We start from the raw sequence: 24887 nt of genomic DNA, 5'->3' as shown, positions 1-24887 counted from the left end.
TTATTTATCGGAAGGCATTAGGCACCTTCCATGTGTACATTAGGAGCCTGACATCTGGTTATAAAATTTGTCGATAATGAGGAGGGTTGACATTGGATCCAACATACTCAAAATTCTTCAATGTCTCCGATGGCAATGAAGTTTAAAGATAAGCTCAAAAATAACCTTGTGAAGCAAAGCGAGCATCAACAGAAGTTGCAATCACCAGTTGCCTGCTGGAGAGGATTTCCTGCCTGTTTTTGACTCTCCTGATTTCCTCATCCCATTCAGTTCTATAGTGGGCAATCCATTTCACCATATTATTGTCTGGACCAAAGTTATAGATGACTCCAGATGAGTTTACTCGGTTGCAAACATCACAGTTGGTAATCATTTGCTTTAAGAGATTTGCTGGTCCCCATGTGAATAGGAACCAGTTGGCAACCATAGTTCACCCTTCTAAAATATTAATGCATCTTTATTTTCCTTTGATCAACATAGCATAACATCACAGTAGTGAATTCCTGGGCCTTGTCACTTCCGCGGTTTGGTACTGTAAGTTGCAATTAAATTGTGGCTGATCGTTGCAGATATACATGTTTGGAGGACATTGGAGTGAAAGGCTAGGACGTTGTAAATGTTGCTGCAGATCCTGCTGTTATTCCAGATGCCTGCAAGAGGGGGAATCAAAAATGAGGGATCATATATATAAAATAGTCACAAATAATAATTAACATTAAATAAAAACAATTTGTAATTCAGGAGAAATTTATTTATCCAAAGAATGATAGTTGTAATGAATAACATTGATGCATTTAAAGGGAATCCAAATAAGCACAGGAGGAAGAAAGAATAAAAAATTATGTTGATAGGACGACATGAATTAGGATGGGATGAGAGTGGAGCATGAACATTGGCATAAACTAACTGGGTGAATTGGCCTGTATATGTGCTGTAAGCCATGTTTGATATGGTTTAATCTGATTTATTATTGCTACATGTATTAGTATACAGTATTGTTTTTTGCATGCTATACAGATAAGGTATACCATACATTGAGAAGGAAAGGAGAGAGTGCAGAATGCAATGTTACATTTATAGTCGAGGTGTAGAAAAGATAACTTAGTGAGAGGTAAAGCCATTCAAAAGTCTGATGGCAACAGGGAAAACACTGTTCTTGAATCGGTTGGTACGTGACTTCAGACTTTTGTATCTCTTTCCTGCCGAAAGAAGGTGGAAAAGAGAATGCCTGGGGTGCGAGGAATCCTTGATTATGCTGGCTGCTTTTCTGAGGCAGTGGGAAGCCTAGACAGAGTCAACGGATAGGAGGCTTGTTTGTGTGATGGATTGGGCTACATTCACAACCTTCTGTAGTTCCTTGAGTCTTGGGCAGAGCAGGAGCCATACCAAGCTATGATACAGCCAGAAAAAATGCTTTCTATGGTGCATCTGTAAAAGTTGGTGAGAGTCGTAGCTGACATGCCAAATTTCCTTAGTGCTCTGAGAAAGTAGAGGCGTTGATGGGCTTTCTTAACTATAGTGTCAGCATGAGGGGTACCAGGGCAGGTTGTTGGTGATCTGGACATCTAAAAACCTGAAGCTCTCAATCATTTCTACTTCACCTCCATTGATGTAGACAGGGGCAAGTCCCCAAAGCAAATACGTATAATCCATCAACTTGGTATCACAGGTGGAAAATGCTGATTGCAGCTTCCATGGTGAAGATCACAAATTTAGATAGACAAAGTTGACTGTATAAATGTAGCTGGAAAATGCACCTATATACATGCAGACCTTTCTTACCGTGCACACTGGACAATATATGTACTGAATCTGCCAGCTATTCCACCTTGATTTAAATATCCTTCACAATTTTTGAGTTGTCTGAAGTTTTCGGCTGAATTTGAATTTTTGCAATGTTTGTCAGCTTTTCTGAATCATGTTGGTTAACACATATGCAGATCTTCAATTAAAAACAGGTAAGGGAACAGGTGTATCTGAATCTTCAAAGTGGCGCATAGCCTGCACTATAACTGATGAATATGGTGGGAATAGCTACTGGTTCAGGATAAAAGCTGCTGCAGGCACTCGTATGGTTTCTTACCAATTGCATGTTAAGGGAATGCAACCCTTTGCAGTTCCTATACAGCTCTCCATTGAGATATGGTGCCCTCAGAGCCATGTGCATTTGGTTGATGGCTCTTTGCATCATTGACAATCTTGCTATCCTGGCAATGCCACACACCCACAGTCCTCCTACAACTCATTGAGAGATGAGTCAAACAAAATTCCATCTCCTTGTATACAGGGCCTTGTAATGTTGCCAGTATGATGATGTACAGAGAAATGAAGCATGATGACAATATTGGGATATGGGGACATTATTTGGGCTGGAGCTCTAGTGCAGCATTAAAAGTGCTGTGCATTATGCGACGTTGCGTCCAGTAAATATTAAATTGACATCCTGTCTTGCCTCAAATGACAATCAATGACCTTATAGTACTAATTGAAGAGTAGGGAGGGCTCCTAATTTCCTGACCAACATTCTTTGCTCAATGAATATCATCAAAAATGCCTTCAGAAAAATACTGTATGTATATAAGTACATCTTTGCTTTCATTCACTGTATCACAGACGTGAGTGTCACAAGGAAATTGGGTAGAAATTAATTTTGTATACAACCCCTGTAACTGGTGAAGAGCAGCTTTCAACTGGATTAGAACCTGGCAATATGAAAAGATTGTCTTCCAATTTAAAGCACATCCTATTCCATTGGACCCAGCAAATTTGAAGCATAAACTTATTAAGTCATATTTACAGATCAAAGCCACAAACTTACACATTGATTTAGAATGATTCCACCAAAGATAATTCCTAATATGAGGAATCAATGTTGTCAAGAGAAGCTCAAGAAATTGCGACTGATTATGGGGAAAATGGCGAAGGTTTTCCCAGCCCCAATACCAAGAGACATAGGTTAGAAATTAAGATCTATGGTGTGAGAAAGGGACTTTTTTTTAACCAAAGTGGAGTTGAGTTGAATATAAAGGTAACTAGGGAAGGGTCTGGAAGCAGACAATAACTAAAGAGTCAGCTTGTGGACAGAAGGGATCTGGAGAAAGGATGAGAAAGTGGCTTGATAGGATTTATGAAATAAAAGATAGTTTTGCAGGACCTAATGGCTTTTTCTACTCTTAAAACATTCTTGATCTTTTTTCTGCACCCTCCTTTTTCCATCTTTTCCAGGGGCTGGGAACTCTTTATAGTGTTCTTATTGCTGCCTTAGCCACCATCGACTGAGCTCATGAAGGTTGGAGATTGAACCTTGGTCCTTCCCAGTCTCGGATGGCTCATTTACTCACTTCTTTAATCAGTTGAGCTGAACAGGGAGGATGGGGGAAAAGCATGAAGATTTTTCATATTTTAAAATATTAATATTTACCATTGTAGATCTGTATTGTTTGAACTGCGTTTCAAATTGTCATTAAATCCAGGTTAAGATATAAATAATTAGTTGCTGGCAGCAGTGACTGTACAACTCTGCACACTGAAATGGAAATATCAAAGGATTGTTTTCAAAGAACTTATGGTTCCAAAATTTTACACTCATCTAGATGAAAGCTGTGAGTGCAGAAAATTGGGGCACATTTCTACATTGTCACACCGAGCAAACATTTCATTCTAGTTAGTCTAACAGATTGACATTTCCATCTTAAAAATGATACCAAAGAATGCTGTGCATTTTAAAAGGGAAAGTGAGATTTACATTGTGAGTTGGATGCGGGATGGGGAGGGAGGTAAGGCCAGGAATCCCAAGATATGAATGACATTTTAAAGGGGCATCCCAATTGCCAAATTAAATAAAAGGCCCACCTCCCTCATGTACATTGGCATCCCCCTGCTCCTGCCACAATGCCAACATTGGGGCACCCCCACCACAATGCTACATCACAGCATTGAGCCCCACCATTCTCACAGGCATTGAGACGCTCCCCTCTTCCTTCCCCTTGCAGACATCGGTCCCTCCACCAAGCCCCTTCACCCCCCCCGCCCCACCCCCCCAACAAAGTGGACCCCCCAGAAGGCTCGCCCTAGCAATGCCAACCTGGCACTGCCAGGGAGCAGTGTCGGGTCACTGCTTAACTGTATCCCTCACCACTTAGGGGCTATACCTTTTTGAAAACCAGTAGTGATATGTGTGAACGTGACATTACATCAACTGGGTGGGAGGATAAGGGGTAGATGAACATTACAGTGTTAAGACTGGTAAGTACATGTTAATGTATTAAAATGAATGAAAATTGAGTTCACTCCCTCTCTGGGTGTGAATCTGATCATGTTACTGATGGGGGTGGGGGTGGGTAGTTCTGAAATCCTGTTAATCCTGCAAATGGTGCAAATCCTGTTAATGACATGCATGAGATTTGGAGCCATTAAGGGATTTGAATATGGCTGGTATGGCTGCAAGATTATGACTTCTAACTTAAATCAGAACATTTGGATGTTTTAACTCTCTTTGCAGAATAGTTAGCAAAGAAAAGTTAGAAAAATTAACACAAGTTCTAACAGCTAAAATGCTGACTACCATCTCCCCTCCCCTCCCTCCCTCCCTCCCACTGGACCTCCTGATTGTTCCCCAACCAAGCTTCACCCTCCTGACCAGCCCTTTTGTTTCCTCACCCGATTACCAACCCCCAGCCTCTAAACCACCCTCCTGACCATTCTCCTCACATCCCGACTACTCTCGTGACCCTTCTGACTACCCTTTGCAGCCATGACTACATTCCCAAGTCCCCCATTCCAACCTTCCCACTACCGGATTTATCTCCCCACCCCCTGACTATTCTCCTGACTCCCTGACTACCCCATCCAGCCTCCCTGACTAACTTTCACCCCCAACCCTGATTACAATCCCACATACCCCCAACTGAACTCCCCACTCCCCTGAATATCCCATCAGAACCTGGCTAATCCACCTACCCCTGACTACTCCAGAACCTCTGACAACCCTCCCCATTCCACCTGACCATTCCCCAATCCGGCCTAACTGCTCACCCGCTTTTCCTACACACTCATCTTTGTCAAAGTTGCTGGGTCCTTTAAACTTATCTGCTTTACAACAGCTAGTGCTCTAACTAGGAAGTGTGGCTTCACTTCCCCTGGCATTGCTGCCTGCATTGGAAGGAATCCAGAATTTCTGCAGTATATGTTTCTCATCAGGCCCAGGAAGTCCGGGTGACAAATGTGCAACTTCAGTGAAAAGGAGTGGAGGGGCAATCAGATTGTGATCCAAAGCTCTGGCCTGTAGTCTGCATGGCATAGTTCTGAAAGGTGTGAAGGGACAAAGGGACCTAAGGGTTCATATGCCTTGCTCTTTGAAGGGGGCAGAGCACTACTGGAATAAATGTTTTTATACACTGAGATTCTAATATTCGTGTGATCTCTGGTGTAATTTTACCTGAATTAAGATTTTGGCAGTCGCGTACATGGTGTCGACGTGTATTGCTGGGATTGAATGGATTTTGATAACTGTAAGAGAGCCAGCAGCTATAAAAAACAGCTTTGAATAATTAAAACTTCAGTCTGCAACTTTGTTCAGGATATTGACTGCTGGGTGAGTCATTGTGGCTTTGAATATTCCAGTATCAGCTCCTGTGGGGATAGAGGAGGAATTATAAGTGAATTGGAAATTCTTCCAGTCCCTGTAGCAGAACCAAGAGATTTCCACAGAGAAGGACAAGTAACCTGAGCAAAGATGACTAGCAATTCGGTTATCAGTGCCAGAGAAAGTTGCACCCTAGACCTTGTAAACTTTTGGAGACCTTAAAGTCTCCATTGGAATCCTTTACTAATACTATTTATGAATGCTATATGCTTAACACTAGAGCTCAAGAAGAGAGGGACAATATATATCAGATGTAACTGCACTGAGATATCTAACTGATTCTTGTGAATTGGTGCAACTGAAGGATGATCTGACAAATACCAAAGCATGGAAAATAGGAGCACAAGTAGGCCATTCAGTCCTTAGAACCTGCTATGCCATTTAATATGATCCTAGCTAATCCTCTATCATGACACCATGCTGCTGTGTTTCCCCCTTACCTCTTGACACCTTTAGAGTCTAGAAGTGTATCTATTTCCTTCTTAAGTTCATGATGTGGAGATGTCGGTCTTGGTCTGGGGTGGGCACAGTAAGTAGTCGCACAACACCAGGTTGAAGTCCAACAGGTTTACTTGGTAGCACAACCTTTTGGAGCTCTGCTCCTTCCTCGGGTGAGTGCATTTACTCACCTGATAAAGAAGCAGCACTCAAAGCTCGTGCTACCAAGTAAACCTATTGGACTTCAACCTGGTGTTGTGAGACTTCTTGCTGTGCCTTCTTAAAGTCAATGACTTGCCCTTCACAACCTTCACCACCCTTTGAGTGAATAAATCATCCAGTCTGTCCATTCCTTTCAGAATTTTATACATATCAATTAGATCCCATCTCATTCTTCTAAATTCCAGTGAATGTGGACCCAACAGATGCAATCTCTATTTGTATGACAATCCTGCCATCAAAGGAAGCAGTCTGGTGTTTTGCTGCACTCCCTCTATGGCAGGTACATTCTTTCTTAGATAAAGAGACCAAAACTACACACAGTACTTCATGTGTGGCCTCACCAAGACCCTGTACATCTGCAGTTAGACATTCTTGCCCCTGTATTCAAGGGTTAGATAGGGTGGATAGTGAGAGCCGTTTTCCTCGGATGGTGATGGCTAACACGAGAGGACATAGCTTTAAATTAAGGAGTGGTAATTATAGGACGGATGTCAGAGGCAGGTTCTTTACTCAGAGGGTAGTAAGGGCGTGGAATGCCCTGCCTGCAGCAGTTGTGGACTCGCCAACTTTAAGGGCGTTCAAATGGACAGTGGATAGGCATATGGATAATATTGGAATAGTTTAGGTTAGAGGGTCATTAGATTGTTGCGCCGACCAGTGGAACCACTGAGGGCCGAAGGGCCTGTACTGTGCTGTAATGTTCTATGTTCTATGTATTCAAGTCAACTTACAATGAAGACCAACATACCATTTGCCTTCCTAACTGCTTGCTGTACCTGCGTACTTTCTTCAAGTGACAATAGATAGGATTGTTTTGGGAACAAGAGATCCTGTCATGAGAGTCAGTTTGCTGAGAGGAAAAAAAATCCTCTCAAGAAAACTATTGACATGTGCAAAAGTTCTGAAGTTGCTTACCTTTTGCTGCAGAGCATTGATGGGAGAACTGACAAGGTTTTACACTATGCTGAGAGACAGTCCAAGCCTTCCAAGCACAAATCAATGGAGAAAAGAAAGGAACATTTGCAGAGGGGTCAGCAGAAAGTTCAAGATTAGAGTACTGGAAATAAATACTGTGAAAGACATCAAACAAATGATAAGGAAGCATGTTCTGTGTGGGGAAAGCAGTGCTGTAACTGAAAGCTAAACCATTTTGCACAGTGTTTGCTCAAAAGCAAGCCTATCAGGATAATTGCTGGAAAGATGTCAGATGATGATTTTAGAGAATCATTCTCTACCCTGGCACAGTTTGGTACCATCAAGTCTCAAGGTTAAAAAAATGATGTGCCTATTGGAATGAAGACTGAAAAGGTGGAGCATCAGATTAATGTGATGTGTCAGATAGACAGCGGTGCAACATCATGAGCTTCCAAGCCTGTGTGAAGTCATCCAAAATGGTGACACAAAAAGGGAGACTTTAAAGGTAAAGTTCTAACTCCATGATGGAATGATGCTTATCTCATGAGGACAAACTGAGCTATGAGTCCAATAAAGCAGGAAGAAAATAGATGTGCGGTTCTAGATGGTAGACACTAAGCAAAATCCCTTCATCTCAGCTGAAACAACTGGCAACCTTTCACAAAACAGTGTTTTGCATGACACCAAACCATCAACTTCTGAACAGATCATGACAGACAAGTCTCTTGCTCAGAACAAGCAAACTACACATTATAATGCATATCGAAGTGCTGCAAGAGGTTGTGATGAAAAGATGGCCTGAAACCATCTGGAATTGCTGTAAGAGAATGTTGGGCACCCAGAAATGAAGTGATAGCCCAAGATGACATCTTGTACAAAGCAACTAGAATCATTATTCCAAAAGAGGTGAGAAAATAATTGCTGAGGTGTATCCAGGGCAAGGCCATAAGGGATTGAGTCTAGTCTGAGGAAGGCAAGAAATATTCTTTATTGGCCAAGCATGAGCAATGAAATTAAGCCAGTTCAGTGCTTGTAATGAGCATCAAGCTAAACAAGCTAAAGAGACATTCACATCTTAGACAGACCATGGGCAAAGTTTAGAGTTGAACTCTTTGCTGTCACTGAAACTGATTATCTCATCACAGTCAGCTATAATTCAGATTATTGGGAGTTAGATAAACTGGGGTTAAAGACTACCAGTGAGATCTTAGAAGGCTTGCACACTTCATTCATCACGGTATTCCTGACATTATGATGAGATGATGTGGGAATGCCGGCGTTGGACTGGCGTAAACACAGTAAAAAGTCTGACAACACCAGGTTTTAGTCCAACCGATTTATTTGATAATACTCACAAGCTTTCGAGGGGACTGCCTCTTCGTCAGGTGAATGGAGAGTTCTGGCCTCAGACAGAGCATATAAAGCACAGACAGTTTAGAGATTACTGATTAAAATGCGAATCCTTACACCTAACCTGCTGTTCAAGACCCGAAGTGGCTGACAATGTGAGTGGAAGGAGCACTGATCACAGGTTACAGAGATGTGTATTGTCTCCAGACAGCACAGTAAGTGAGGTTTTGCGAACCCAGGCAAGTCACGGGGGTTACAGATAGTGCGACATGAGCCCAAGATCCTGGGTTCATGTCGCACTATCTGTAACCCCGGTGACTTGCCTGGGTTCGCAAAACCTCACTTACTGTACTGTCTGGAGACAATACACATCTCTGTAACCTGTGATCAGTGCTCCTTCCACTCACATTGTCAGCCACTTCGGGTCTTGAACAGCAGGTTAGGTGTAAGGATTCGCATTTTAATCAGTAATCTCTAAACTGTCTGTGCTTTATATGCTCTGTCTGAGGCCAGAACTTTCCATTCACCTGACGAAGAGGCAGTCCCCTCGAAAGCTTGTGAGTATTATCAAATAAATCGGTTGGACTAAAACCTGGTGTTGTCAGACTTTTTACTGTATTTTACTATGATGAGAGACAGTGGCCTTCAGGTCACGAGTGAAGAATTCAGGCACTTCACAAATGATTGAGAAATCCAGCACTACACATCACCTCCATTCAAAAGTAAAGGCTAAGGCAGTGGTAAAAATTGTCAGAAGGGTCATAAAAATTCGATTAGATGCAGCACATACATACAAGAAAATCTTAGAGTAGAGAGACACATTCACTGAAGGCATGGAAATTAATCTGTTCCAGCAACTAGTGTCACACTGCACCTAGACTACCCTTTCAGTAGCTTTTTAGTTGAATCTTGATACAGTAGCAAGAGTGAGTGACAAGGTAAGAATATAAGAACATATGAATTATTGTGAGGGCTGAGTTGGAGAGCCAGTCTGAATGCAAACATTCAAAATACTCAATAAAATTCAGCCCACTTGGTAATTTGGGTCCTGTGTAGAAAAATTGTCAACTCAATCGTACACAGTGAAAGTAAACGCCTTGATCTATTGTCACAAGTGTAGATATCTACATGACACAGGAGGAGCCTTAACAGCAGACAGCAGATGAAGCAGATTTGATTTCACCAACTGAACAAGGAACTGAACAAACATCAGTCCCAGAGGTCAACTCCTCCCATCAAATGTAATGGATCAGCAGCAAAGATTACCACAGCAACAGCACTTGCCATAGCAGCAACATTCCCCAGAGTGGCAAGGTCACCCCAGGAACTAGCAAACAGGAGACAAACAGCCAGCAACAACTGGCACAAGTGCCATTTGAAGAGCTGAACACTTTAAAGATTACTCTTGTAATGCATGTGTAGGAACAGACAATATTTGAACAGACTGGAAAAAATTGTATTCATCATATTCATTTGTTATTAATATGTGCATCTAATTATTGCCATATAAAAGTCCTTACAAAAGTCCATGGCCAGAATTCTCCAGCCGTTCATGCCGGCGGGATTGTCTGGTCCCACCGGAAGCGCACCGCAGCCTGTGGGTTTCCGCCAGGGTGGGGTGACATCAATAGGAACTCCCATTGACAGTGGTGGGGCCAGAGAATCCCGCCGCAAGCAAACAACGTGCCGCCTCCTGCCGGCAGGAAACATTTGGGGCTGGGAGGCTGAAGAATCTCGCCCCATGTTTATGATATCCATTGCATCCCTCTAACCTGGATGCCCTGATTTATACAAGCATTCAATTGAATGAGCCGAACATGAAATGTATGACAAATCCGTGCATGATTATACCATGAGTCAAGATTGTAGCCCAAGCTCAGCATTATCAGGACTGCAGCAGTTAGATTTTAAATGCTACATCTGAATAAGTGTTTAGTGCATGATGTGCTGGTACTTTGTGTTTGGATAAATACTTTTCTACACTGTGGCTTGTCTTACTCATGTAACCTTGATGTCATTGAGCAGAGATGGACAAGTGTCCTGTTCAGATCAAGCAAACTATACAAAGAAATGCAACCCTTCCAATGTTGCAGGAAGTTGTAATGGAAGGAGGGCCTGAAACCATTAAGCAGACACCTATTGTTATATGAGAGTATTTGGCTTAGAGAGATGAAGTGATTACCTAAGATAACATCTTTCACAAAGCAACAGGAGTTATTATCCCTAAAGAGATAAGGAACAAAATGCTGAAGTGTATCCATGCAAAGCTGCCAAGGAATCAGATCCAGAATGAGGTACAGATGAAGAGTGCTCCACTGGCCAAACATGAGCAATGAGATGAAGGACTACATTAACCAGCACAGTGCTTATAATGAACATCAAGCTAAGCAAGCTAAAGAGCTGCTCCTGACTCATGACATCCCAGACTAACCCTGGTTGAATCTTAAAGTGGACCTCTTCACTCTGACTGTAACTAATCATCTTGTTATAGTCGAAAACTATTCAGAATACTAGGAGTCAGACAAGCTGATGTCAATGACTACCAGTGAGATCGAAGAATATCTGAAAACAAAGTTAGGTTATCATGGCATTCCTGACATTGTGATGAGCGACAACGGCCCTCAGTTGCTGAGTGAAGAATTCAAGCACTTTATGAATGATTGCAAAAATTGAGTACTGCACTTCATCTGTACCCAACCTGGAAGGGTTAGAACAAAGAACAGTACAGCACAGGAACAGGCCCTTCAGCCTGTCAAGTCTGTGCCGATATAGATACCTCTCTAATCTAGTATTTTCTTCCCTCTACATGGGGGTCCATATCCCTCTATTCTCTGCCTATTCATGTATCTATCCAGATGCCTGTTGAATATTAGTATATCTGTTTCCACCACCTACTCAGACAGCATGTTCCAGGCATTAAGCAACTTCTGCGTGAAAAACTTGCCCCTTACATCTCTTTTAAACTTTCTCCCTCTCACTTTCAACTTATGCCCCCGAGTAATTGACCTTTCAACCTTGGGAAAAAGACACTGACGATCCATTTTCTCCAAGCCTGTCATAATCTTGTAAACCTTTATCAGGTCCCTCTTCATCCTCTGATGCTCCAATGGAAACAATGCAAGTTTGTTCAACCTTTCTTCATAGTCTATATCTTCTGGACCAGGCAACATTCTGGTAAATCTCTTTTAGACCCTTTCCAATGCATCAACATCCTTCCGGTAGTGTGGTGACCAGAATTGTACACCAATTGTAATATGCCAAAGGTTGCAACAGAGGTGAAGATTGCCAAAGTGATCATCAAAATAGACTAAATAGATACAAGTGACTAAGGTAATCTTAGCATGAAGAAATAAACCTATTGAAGACATGAAGAGTAGTCCAGTCCAGCGACTACTGTCACATCGTACCCAGACTACTCTTTCAACCACTAAAAAACTTCTGGCAAGTGACAAGTTCAAAGTGAATGACAGAAAGCCAAATTCCACCTTGATAAACTTGCCAAATTGTTGCCAGGGCTGAGAATTGGAGAGCAGAAAGAAATCCCACAACAGAAGCTTAAAGTCCAACAAGTTTATTTGTAGCAAAAGCTGCAAGCTTTCAAAACAGGCTGTCCCTTTTGCTACAAATAAACTTGTTGGACTTTAAGCTGCTGTTGTGGGATTTCTTTCTGTTTTACCCCAGTTTAACACTGGCATCTCCACATCAAAACTACATTGGAGAGCAGGTCAGAGTGGCAAACATTCAGTACTCTATGAAAGTGAGGCCAGACACAGTGAAAATGAATAATGAGATCAATCGTTGCAGCCATTCATATCTACTTGTAACTGAGAAGCTGATCTTTAACAGCAGGCAGCTGATGAGGCAGGTTTGATTTCACCATCTGAACAAAGAGCTGAATGATCCTCAGTCTCAGAGATTAACTCCTCCCCATCAATGAGTGGAATTTTAGTGGCTCACCCTGCCCATTGATGGGCAGAGCGAGCCAGTAAAATCGTGTGAGAGATGGGAAATCAGGATCACACAGATTTATCGGCTCTCACAACTTTACGAGACCCGGATTTCTGGAGCAGTCGGCCTCTTGCCGGAAATGGTCGAGAGACTGATTAATTTATTTAAATTTATGGAAATATTGAGTTCCATACATTTAGCAAGCCTGGTGCTCAATTGTCTGGGCTTGCTTGCCTTTGTGACCTTGATGGGAGAGGTCCTCTCTGGTGAGGGAAACGCTTGCTCCAGGGAACAGTTATGTTGGCCTCACCAGTAGTACTGGAGATCATTAAAGCCACCCCAGGGTAGCCAAAGGCAAGGCTGGGGTACCCCTTGGGCAGTGCCCTAATGGCAGTACCATCCTGGCACCTTGACACTGCCAGCCTAGCACCTGGGCAATGCCTACTGGGGCAGTGCCAGAGGTAAGGTCTCTGGAGGCAGTGCCAATGGTGGGGACAATTGGTAGTTGGGAACTTTGTAGATGGGCCAATGGGTGGAGGGGTGGAACCACTACTATTCTGCCTGCAATCGGTGGGGTCGGAGGGGAGCAGTAGCAGGGTCCTGAAAGCTCTCTCTCTGTCTGTCAGACCTCTGCTATTCTGAATGCACATGTTTAATATCTCCCTCCAAAGGCCATCTGGTGAGGTAAGCCCCGCCCGTGGCCTCTCTGGCTAGAAACTGACTAGTCATGATGTGGAGATTCTGGCGTTGGACTGGGGTAAATACCATAAGAAGTCTCACAACACCAGGTTAAAGTCCAACAGGTTTATTTGGTAGCAAATGCCAAGCAGCCCAACATTCCAGAGACAGAGTGTATAAGATTGGGCCTGAAAACCCGTCTAAAAACGGAACTGGAACTGTCCTATTTTCAGACTAGCTGGAAACTTAGAAAAGAATCTCATAAAATTTCACCCAATGTATTAGCAGGAATTATCTTAGCAGCATCATCCGTCCTTGCAACAACATTCCTCAGAAAGGCAATGTCACCCCAGGGACTAACAGATGCTAGGTGACCAGTCAGCAATAACTGGCACACATACCAGCTATTGTGCTGGGTTTCAACAACTTCTTCCTGGCCAGCAGCCATTATGCGTTCAGACTTCTGGATTTTTGTAGGACAAATTGTATATGATAGAGTATTGATTATGTTTTTGGACTGGTAATGGAGAGGTCTTGAAGGCGAATTTTTTGGAAAAATCGAACTGATTCACTAACTTCCTTTCATGAAAGAAACCTATGGTCCTTACCTGCGCTGACCTATATGTGACTCTGAATACATATATTTATCTGCACTCTGACAAGGCCTAGCAATGACACAAATACACTTGTACAAGGCAGTGAAGGATAGTTAGTAAATGTTTCTCCAGCCAGGAAAGTCCACATCCTGAAACTGAAAAAAAGATTGTCGGCTTTCAGCAAATCTAAAGATCTGTGGCAGAACCTGTCATGCGAGATGAAGATCTCTCTTGGGAAGTGCCATATCCAAATACTTTTGGATGTGTACTGATGTGCCACGTAGTATGTGGATAAATAGTCACATGAATACCCATTTTGAGTAATCAGATGGAATATTTGATCAATTATTTTGGACTTATCAATTATAGTACCACAAGCCGCACAAAACATGCCATTAAAAAGTGGGATTTGAGTTCCTTACCAGTCCACATAAAAAACTGTGCCCTTTGGGGCTACAACATCATCAATGCATATAGTCACCTACTACTTGGATATTTAGGCTTTGAAATCTCTTTAAAATTATACATTGATGTTGGTTGATGGTTGGATTTGTCTAGCTACATGTAGAGTTGTTCTAAGCACTCGTGGAAATCCCATGATTTGATTAAAATTAATACCCCACTCACTTAGTTATCTCGGTGCTGTTTGAAGAATTAGACTACTTTTTCAAACAAGGCATTAATTACTGGCTTGATCTAACAACAGTCAATACAGTCACTGATCTCTTGGACTGATCCAGTGGTCAGCAAGGGCTGTAGAGACTTTCTAAGCTGCCATAAGCATTGTCTTATTACTAAAGCAGGTTGCAATTTCCCTGCAAAATACTAATGATTTCTGGTCTGAATTTCAGATTCCTTACATAACTAGGGAAATATTCACATATGCATCTCTGGGTCCAAGAAGCCTGATGATTGATACTTTCAGAAATGAGGGGTTGTCTATTGAAAAATTATTTCTCAACACAGGTTGGTTATTATTTTCCCAGCTCAAAAGTGGGCTGGAACAGACTCCCAAATGGCAATGTGCAACTCAAAGTAAGATCCAATTCCATAAAGCCTTTTTCAAAAATTAATCATTCGGATACTGTACTTTTGTTGCTGAGATCTAATTTCTCTAAATTATTGATGACTATCTGTGACGTTCATCTACACCATTTATTATGCCAAAGGCAAAGAAATCTGGTCTGTAGTATTTTTATCACTTCTGTTGTTAACTTGTGCTTGCTTTAGTTGTTGTGTAACAAATTAACATTTATTTCTGAAATCTTCCCGAGCTCTGGACAACGAGGTTATTGCAGTTCAATGGGCAGTTTTATAAATGTTAACACAGCAGAATCCATTGTCCTCTCAGCAGCTTTTGTTCCTTGAATAGAATAAGCTGTTTCATCATAATTAAATGTGATAGGACAGCTACCAAATAAGGCACCGGATTTAGCCTGCATCAGAAAACTATGCCAGTCTTTTTCTGACATTGTAAGTACATCTCCTGATGCAATTGAATTGATTTATTTTCTGGAAATTGGGTTTGGATGGGAAGAAGTATTAGCGATTACAAATATAGTTCTTAGAAGTATGTACTCATGAACTTATATCAACAAGTAACAGCGACTACTTCTGCAAAATTTACAGCTGTCAGAATATTGGTACATAACTGATGCTTTACAGTTATATCATTTGGTTTTTGTTGTTGGTATAAGGTATTTGGCTTCTACTTAGTGCCTTTAGCAGTACCGAAGAGGTACAGACAAGCAATATAATTTAATACTGTGATAAGCAAATACAGTTTTCACTAATCGCTCAAGGGTACCCTTAGTACATCAGTGTCTGTGATTAACAGCAGACTGTCATTGTTGTCAGACATTTCCAGTAAGATTGCTTCAAGAAAGGGAGGCAAGAGTCAAGTGTATATGGACAGGTGAGTCAGTTCTCGGTTGAGTCACCAAGCAATTAGTGCAAGAGGTGTAAATTTTGTAGACGGTTTTCTATTCATACCTTGACGTTTAAAAATAATTACTTGCATAATTCTGAGATAATAAAAGGAAAACCTGAACTAACGAGTTTGGACAATATCAGAAACTTATAAAAGCAAAACTTGGGGAAATGAGAAATGTTATATGAAATTTTAATTAGATTTACATTCAATTTGTATTATATATGTTAATTGCAAAACAATAGTGTTATTAATTTATCTTACTTCTGGGTATGACTAACCAACAGTATATTTGGCGTGTTTAATAAGGAATGACATTCACACATGGGTATAAATTGATTTTTTAACATTTCGTTGCAGGTTTACAAGAAATAGTTTATTTGAGGGAAATTATGTTTATGACAACATTTGTTTTCCAATCATTTTAAGTTTTAATGCATTACTCTTTCTATAATTTTAGTCAGCATTTATTTTATTTCCTAACTATTAAAGAGAGATCCTGCTATCTATAACTGATTCAGCTATAGGGCAATGACAGACATTTGTTGAAATGTGTCTTTTAATTAGTCCATTAGTTCTAGGTCTTGCTGAAAGGCAGTTTCTGACAAGTCGTTTTAACTTGATGTTACAACAAAGCTGTCAAAGCATCTGTTTTGTAGTCGCAGCATGATGCATACGTTACTGTTGCTTCATAATTTTGTCTTCAGTATAAAATATATTTGCACAGACCTTACCTTGAAACAACACTCTTCAATAAATTCAGCTTTAGTAGTGTGGGCTAGATATGATTAGTCATATTGAGAGTGCAGAGTGCAGAGAAGATTTACCAGGATGCTGCCTGGTTTGGAGGGTAGGTCTTATGAGGAAAGATTGGGAGACCTGGGGCTTTTCTCTTTAGAGCGAAGGAGGATGAGAGGCAACTTAATAGAGGTTTATAAGATGATGAGGGGCATAGATAGAGTGGACGTGCAGAGACTGTTCCCTCAGGTGGCTGTAGCTGTTACTAGGAAACATAACTATAAGGTTTATGGTGGGAGATATAGGAGGGATGTCCGAGGTAGATTCTTTACTCAGAGAGTTGTGGTGTGGAATACACTGCTGTGATATTGGAGTCAGACATTTTAGGAACTTTCAAGCGGTTATTGGATAGGCACATGGAGCACACCAGAATGATAGGGAAGGGGATAGCTTGAAATTGGGTTTGGACATAGCTCGGCACAACATTGAGGGCCGAGGGGCCTGTACTATGCTGTACTGTTCTATGTTTCTATGTTTATTGCATCCATGTTAGAGCATTGGATTTGGATTTAGCTATAAACTGCATACTTTGCTGCACATAATAAGCTCTCATCCAAATCATATAAAAAGAACTGAAATAAATGACTAATTATAGATTAGGGTAAATGTGAGATAATTGTAAGATAGTGTCTCTAACAATTTCTAAATCCAGGAGAAATACTGAACAACATTGGAAGAATGCAAGCTTTGATATTGTGAAAGAAAATTTCTCACTGTTTTCTATTCCCATCTCCATGTTTGCTTTCTAACATTGTGTGTTGATGTCCTGTGTTAATCTAATTATTTTTAAGCTTTTTAAAAATGGTCCCTCTTGGGCTAATTTTAAAAGGCATAAATAGATAGAAGGAATTGCATTTGACAATGTAGCTGATTTTTGAATAATGAGACTATTTTGCGTTTGCAAAAAAAAGACTGTGATGATCATGGAGAGTTTCCATTTACTAAACCTGCAGGAAGAGCAGAAAACATTTGTTGCTGAGCAACATCATTCTGTAGGAGTACTTAACCACTGTGTATATAAAAGGGAGGCAATTAGCCAGTCAAGATGGCAAAGGTACTAATATAAAAAAAGAGTTAACTGTCCTTTTAATTAAATATGTTTTTATTTGGCGAGATGGAGGTGGGGAGGCCAGTGTAAAAGGTAATTCACTATTTAACAAATAGGCCACAAAATACAGCTCAGTAGTGTTATAAATACCTAGCTTGTTATTTATGGTAATATTTAGAGGTAATTTTAATTCTTGGATGATGAAGTGCCGTTCGTTACTCAAGCCAGCCTCCCACCCGTTGACTCAGTCTACACTTCCCACTCCCTCAGAAAAGCAGCCAGAAGAATTAAGGACCCCACGTACCTCAGACATTCTCACTTTCACCTTATTCTATTGGGAGAAGGTCTAAGAACACATACCAACTGACTCAAGAACAGCTTCTTCCCTGCTGCCATCAGACTTCTGAATGGACCTACCTCATGTTAAGTTGATCTTTCTCTACACCCTAGCTATGACTGTAATACTACATTCTACACTCTCTCCTTTCCTTCTCTATGTACAGTATGCTTTGCTTGTATAGCATGAAGGAAGCAATACTTTTCATGTGACAATAGTAAATCAAAAAGGAAATTGAACTATAGAGAAAGGGATAAATGTAACTAAAACAACTTGAAGACTATTACATTTAAAAGGTTGGGGCCATGTTAATTTAAGGGATTAACAGCTAGAAAGTTCAGATCATTACACAGCAGATGTGCTTACTTAGCTGGAAAATTGGAGACAAACTATCTACATTGCTTGCGAAGCAATTCAGCTCAAAGAGTTGATTCATTTGGAAGTTAAAGGTGCAATTTATTTAAAAGCATTCACCAAGCCTTGAAAGGCTATATGATCATGGATATTGGTTAAGAAAGCAGATAGCAGGTTAAGATTTCTTGGTCTCAGAGATGCATGTGTTGCATTGTCTCTCAACATTATTCTTTGCAGAATGCAAGGTGCATTTCAATGTTCTGATAGCACATTCACCATTTTAAGTCCTTGCCATTTGACACATCCAGCCCCACGTCTAATTATTAAAACTCATTTATATCTCCTAACATAAGTTAAATGGCACTTACTTATTGGGTATGTATTTACAAAGTCCCTATGAGACATATACTTCATTAAAAGACGATTGTGCGGTTATCTTAAGTCATTTTCTGGTGTTCCAGTGGGGTGCTTTCCCCCTCGTTTACTGCTGCACCGCAGAGAGGCGCTGATCTGCTATTCCCATTGCCTTGGTTGAAGTTTCCAGGCATTTTCTGTGTGGCAGAGACCCCAAGGGCCCCATCGCATTGGAAAACTCCTGCAGAGTGGCAGGAGGAGCTTCTGTCACCATGGCAATGGGCAATGACAGTGCCAATGGTGGAAGAGTGGAGGAGAGGCTGTTGCCATCAGAAATGCACTGAGAGGCGCTTCTAGATAGTGGCATCAGCTGATCATCTATATGCCCATATCATAGAGACCAATTGGTACTCTCTGCCTTCTTGTGTGGAGCCAGGAGTTAGTTCAGTGTCCAGGCTCCCAATCACCCTCATACCCTGGGTCTGGGACCCTGAAGCAGTGGTGTGTAGGTTGGACCACATATCCACAATTGTATTTGCAATACATTTGGTTTTTCTCTCCAGGACAGACACCAATCTGTCCACAGAGGAAGCTTGGCACTGAAGAATGGGTGATCACAGTTCACATAGCCTGGATGGACTCTCCCACAATCTGGACCAGAGCATGTAACCCTTCTGTTAAATCTGCCACATCTTCACAAAACTCGCACTGGACACTCAGCATCTACTACCTGTTGAAAAATCTAGAGGTTCATCATCTGACTCAGCCTTTGAATTACCTCCAACTGTCCGAGGCCTGCTCCATCACACTATCCAGCAGTTATGCCTGTGAATACAAAGTGCCCCCACCAGACTGTGCCTGCTCTTGGCATGATGTGCCAATCCATGCTGGGGTGCCAGTACCTGCACTGGCACTTGGTATGCTGAGAGAATGTACTGCTGCATCCTCCGAGGGTCTTTCCTTATCCCCAGGGGGAAGGAGTGGGACAGTTTCCAGGCCAGTATATCTGTTGTCTTCTACAGAATAGGCTTCACCTGCACAGGACATACAGGATAAGGTGCCGCACAAAAGGTTGCTTCAGAAGGTTAGGGGGCATGGAGTTGGAGGTAAGATGTTAGTGTGGATAGAGGATTGGTTGTCTAATAGGAGGCAGAGAGTTGGTATCAATGGGTGCTATTCTGATTGGCAGTTGGTGACTAGTGGAGTGCCACAGGGGTCGGTGCTGGGGCCTCAGCTATTTACCATTTATATAGATGACCTGGAGGAGGGGGCTGAGTGTAGGGTGACGAAAGATGAGTGGAAAGGCAAATTGTACGGAGGGTGTGGAAAGTCTGCAGAGGGATTTAGATAGGCTGAGCGAGTGGGCGAGGACCTGGCAGATGGAGTACAATGTTAGCAAGTGTGAGGTTATCCACTTTGGTAGGAATAATAGTAGGAAGGATTACTATTTAAAGGGCGAAAAGCTGCAGCATGCTACAGTGCAGAGGGAGCTGGGGGTCCTTGTGCATGAGTCGCAAAAACCCAGTCTGCAGATGCAGCAGGTGTTCAAGAAGGTGAATGGGATGCTGGCCTTTATAGTGAGGGGGATAGAATACAAAAGCAGGGGGGTCTTGCTGCAACTGTACAGGGCATTGGTGAGGCCGCAGCTGGAGTACTGTGTGCAGTTTTGGTCACCGCACTTGCGCAAGGATATTTTGGCCTTGGAGAGAGTGCAGAGGAGGTTCACTAGGCTGATACCGGAGATGAGGGGGTTGGACTATGAAGAGAGACTAAATAGACTGGGTCTGTACTCGTTGGAGTTTAGAAGGATGAGGGGGGATCTTATAGAGACGTATAAGATAACGAAAGGGATGGATAGGGTAGAGTTAGAGAGATTCTTCTGGCTTAGAAAGGATAGCAGGACTAGAGGGCACAGCCTCAAGATAAGGTGCGGGGGGGGGGGGGGGAATGCAGTTTAGAACAGAGTTGAGGAGGAACTTCTTCACTCAAAGGGTGGTGTATCTCTGGAATTCTCTGCCTGTTGAAGTGGTGGAGGCTGCCTCACTACATATATTGAAGACACTGGTAGATAGGTTTTTGGCAGACAAGGGAATTAAGGGTTATGGGGAAAAAGTGGGAAAGTGGAACTGAGCCACTTCAGATCAGCCATGATCTTACTGAATGGCGGGGCAGGCTCGAGGGGCTAGATGGCCTACTCCTGCTCCTATTTCTTATGTTCTTATGTTCTTAGGATAAAGGCGATTAGTTGGCAGTAGAACCCATTCCATAGTTGTGCAAAATCATAATGCTCAGCATCATTGCAGTGTTGCACAGTATGAGATACAACACAATGCAATCATTGTAGCAGACTTGCAGCAAAATCACAATGTACCCACTCAGAAGCTTCTTTGCCTTTGAACACCAAGACAACAATTTTTCCATTTGTAGAAGTATGCCAAGTTTCAGTTGCCACATACCCTATCCATCTGTATCCTGGTTTCAGCCACTTGCTATCGCTCCCCAATCACACCTTCTTCCAATCTTTTCTCTATCAATGAACTTTAGAGATTCTACTGAGGTGAGTAGAAGAACCTCTTCCTGACAGATGTTAGGATATTATTCTGGAATTCTATCTCCAGTTTAGGCCCTCTCCCTGAAATTGTGGGCATTTTCTTCTGAGAGTGGGTGTATCATTGCAAAGACTCTTAGGTTAGTTGATGTCAGCCTGTCTCCAAGGTGATGGAGAAATGCTTTATCACCACATTGCAGAAAGCTGTTAGGAAGGCCAATGGCATATTGCCCTTTATTGCAAGAGGACTTGAGTACAAGAGCAAGGATATCTTAATGCAGCTGAATAAGGCCTTGGTGAGACTGTAGAGTTTTGTCCCCATATCTAAGAAAGGATATAGGATTGAGAGAATGCAGTAAAGGTTCATCAGTCTTGGAATGGTAGGATTGTCGTATGAAGAGAGATTGGGTCAACTGGACCTGCGTTTTGAATTTAGAAGAATCAGAGGGGATTTAGTTAGAATATATAGAATTCTAACAGCTGGACAGACTGGATACAGGGATGTTGTTTCCACTAGCTGGGGTTTGTGGGGGTGGGGGGGGGGGTGTGGGATGAGGAGTCCTAGGACAAGGGGTCACAGTCTCAGGATATTAGGCAGGCCATTTAAGACTAAGAGGGGGAGAATTTCTTCACTCAGAGGGTGATGACCCTCTGGAGTTCTCTACCACAGAACACAGTGGAAGCCAAGTCACTGAATGTAATTAGGAAGGAAAGAAGGGTTCTAGATTCTAAAGGAGTCAAGGGGTATGGGGAATAAGTGAGGGTATGGCATTGAGACGGGGGAATCAGTCCCCAGAACATTGCAGATCAGGCTTAAAGGATCAAATGGCCTAATCCTGCTCCTAATTTTTATGTTTCCATGTTCCACAACAACGAAGATTACCTTTTGATCAATGTGCAGTTGGTGTGTCATCATACTCAGCACATCATGTTAGTGAATATTCCCTATGCTAGCAATGAGCATGATGCCTTCATTCTGTGTCAGTTCATGATTCCAGCAATGTTTCAGTTACAATATCAAATCAGGGTGGCTATGAGGTAACCAGTGATGTTGTCCAGTTATTGAACAGTAGATTTCTGATAAAGACAAACTTCCCTATTCTCTGAGTAATCAAAACAACAGGGTCACTTATTTTACATTAATTCTCAACATTAAACTCAGGAAATGTAGTTTCCTTTATTTCCAAAAGGAATTTAATTTGTCAGGAATTTTTCCCTTCAACTTGATCCCAATGTGACAAATAATTTTGGTGAGGAAACTTATTACCACAATAAGTTTGTTGAATACAACAAGTTACAAATGTAGGCAAAAATTGGCAAATCAATACAGGTTGTACTTCGTGTCTCAAACTTGGATGGCTGAGTAAGTAAGTCCAGTTCAGGTTTCATTCAGTTCTTCTCTTCAGTTACTGGATAGGGCTTTCCAGTTTCTTTTATGTTAGTCCATATGTATGAGGGAGCCCTTATGCAAGATCTGTCTTGGATACCTGGTTGTTTTGTTTGAAATGTAGTTAGTTTGGTTCATGCCATGTTAGACTTAGTCCATGTCAATACATGCGGACACTCATGTGAACCTCCTGCATGTAGCCATTAATTGCCTCAGGATGTCTGAAGGACCTGTTTCAGGCATGAGCTCTGTGGTCTGCAACAGATGTGACTTGGAGAAATACATTCACAACACAATCAATCAATTCCAGATATTTCCATTCTTTGAAGTACCTCAATGTCGAGCAGGGGCAGTGGCCGGAATTTTACCAGCATGCCTGTCTGGAATCAGGGCAGGTGAAGCTCGCAGAATGGAATTTTCCATTGGCCTCAGGCGGAATTTTATAAACGTTGCTTCAGCAAGGCCATAAAATACTGGTGTGTGTGTGTGTGTGTGTGTGTGTGTGTGAGTGTGGGGGGGCGTGGGATGGTTGGTGGTGCTGCCAGGGCTGTGAGAGCGGGTAATGCACGTGTCTGAGATTTAAAGGACTGGGTTATGGGAAAAACAGCATTGCAACAGCAATAACCTGGGAAGCTAGATAATGGTCTCACATAAGAGACAATCCCATTACAATCATATAAAATAAGTCACAATTGGTCATCCTGGTTTGTTCTTCCAGTTGAAGCATGTTCCAAATGCACCCCATGTGGGATCTGTCCAACTGCTGAATACGCAGATAACACTAAGATTAGTAGCATAGTGGACAGTGAAGAAAATTATCTCCAACTGCAACAGGATCTTGATCAATTGGACCAGTGGGCTGATGAATGGCAGACAGAGTCTAATTTAGACAAATGCGAGATGATGCATTTTGGTAGATTGAACCAGGGCAGGACTTACTCAGTTAATGGTAGGGCATTGGGGAGAGTTACAGAACAAAGAGATCTAGGGGTACATATTCATAGCTTTTTGAAAGTGGAGTCACAGGTGGACAGAGTGATAAGTAGGCATTCAGCATGCTTGGTTTCATCAGTCAGAACATTGAATACAGGAGTTGGAATGTCTTGTTGAAGTTGTACAAAACATTGGTAAGGCCACACTTGGAATACTGTGTGCAATTTTGGTCACCCTACTATAGAAAGGATATTATTAAACTAGAAAGCGTGCAGAAAATATTTACTAGGATGTTACCGGGACCTGATGGCTTGAGTTATAAGGAGAGGCTGGAAAAAAAGGGACTTTTTTTCTCTGGAGCGTAGGAGGTTGAGGGGTGATCTTATAGAGGTCTATAAAATAATGAGGAACACAGATCAGCTAGATAGTCAATATCTTTTACCAAAGGTAGGGGAGTCTAAAACTAGAGGGCATAGGTTTAAGGTGAGAAGGGAGAGATACAAAAGTGTCCAGAGGGGCAATTTTTTCAGACAGAGAGGGGTGAGTGTCTGGAACAAGTTGCCAGAGGTAGTAGTAGAGGTGGGTACAATTTTGTCTTTTAAAAACATTTAGATAGTTACATGGGGACGATGGGTATAGAGGAATATAGGCCAAATGTGGGCAATTCGGATTAGCTTAGGGGTTTTACAAAAGAAAAGGCGGCATGGACAAGTTGGGCCAAAGGGCCTGTTTCCATGCTGTAAACCTCTATGACCTCTAACCTCTATGTCTCGAGTATGTCTAATGTTTTACTTCATATGCAAAGGTAGGTATTATCACAACTTTGTACACAGCAAGTTCTATTATGGGTTTGATACCTTGTTTCCTCCACCATCTGTGTGTAAAGGGGGAAAAGGCTGAGTTCGCCATCTGTTCCGAATTGGATATATATTTCCATTGGAATTTATATCTAATGCCCCAGAAAGCCTGACAGCAAAGAATATCTGAAGAGTACAGAGGCCATAACACACCACTGCTTCACACCACTTGTTATGTCAAAGGGTTCAGTGATTCTTCACAATTAGAGATAATTACTAAATTGATATAAGCAGTGATGTAAATAATGCATTCACAACAAGTTGTCTATTTTGAAATACATCTACGTGCAATACAGAACTGTTAAATAGGAATATAGCACAAAGAATAGCTAAGGATTCACATTGAAGAATAAAGGCTATTGATGAGAAACTAAATTGGGACTAGCCAAATAAATACTGTGGCTGACTACCCAAAGCTTGTCCACCACATACAAGGTACAATTCAGGAATATGATGGAACGTTCTCCACTTGCTTGGATGATTGCAGCTCCAATAAAACTCAAGAGGCTTGACACCATCCAGGACAAAGCAGCCCATTTGATTGTTATTT

The 24887-nt window shown here is 41.8% G+C and overlaps 1 protein-coding gene across 5 annotated transcripts in view; it reads left to right on the top strand.

Annotated features, from left to right (window-relative positions):
• The window catches only part of pkib (protein kinase (cAMP-dependent, catalytic) inhibitor beta), a 74535-nt gene that overhangs the window by 27634 nt on the left and 22014 nt on the right, over window positions 1-24887 (top strand). The window contains exon 1 of one of the 5 annotated variants that reach the window (XM_080193317.1): window positions 15199-15264. The exons of 3 other annotated variants lie outside the window; for them this stretch is intronic. The gene's annotated coding sequence lies outside the window, so the exon portion shown is untranslated. Of the gene's footprint in view, window positions 1-15198; window positions 15265-15596; window positions 15707-24887 lie in introns of those variants that run through there. One more of the 5 variants, XM_080193316.1, reaches the window with a different exon arrangement.

The sequence above is a fragment of the Carcharhinus amblyrhynchos genome, chromosome 7 (genome assembly GCF_965287045.1).
Source record: "Carcharhinus amblyrhynchos chromosome 7, sCarAmb.v2.hapA, whole genome shotgun sequence".
Classification (NCBI taxonomy): Eukaryota; Metazoa; Chordata; class Chondrichthyes; order Carcharhiniformes; family Carcharhinidae; genus Carcharhinus; species Carcharhinus amblyrhynchos.
This window is presented reverse-complemented; position numbering and strand designations above follow the sequence as displayed.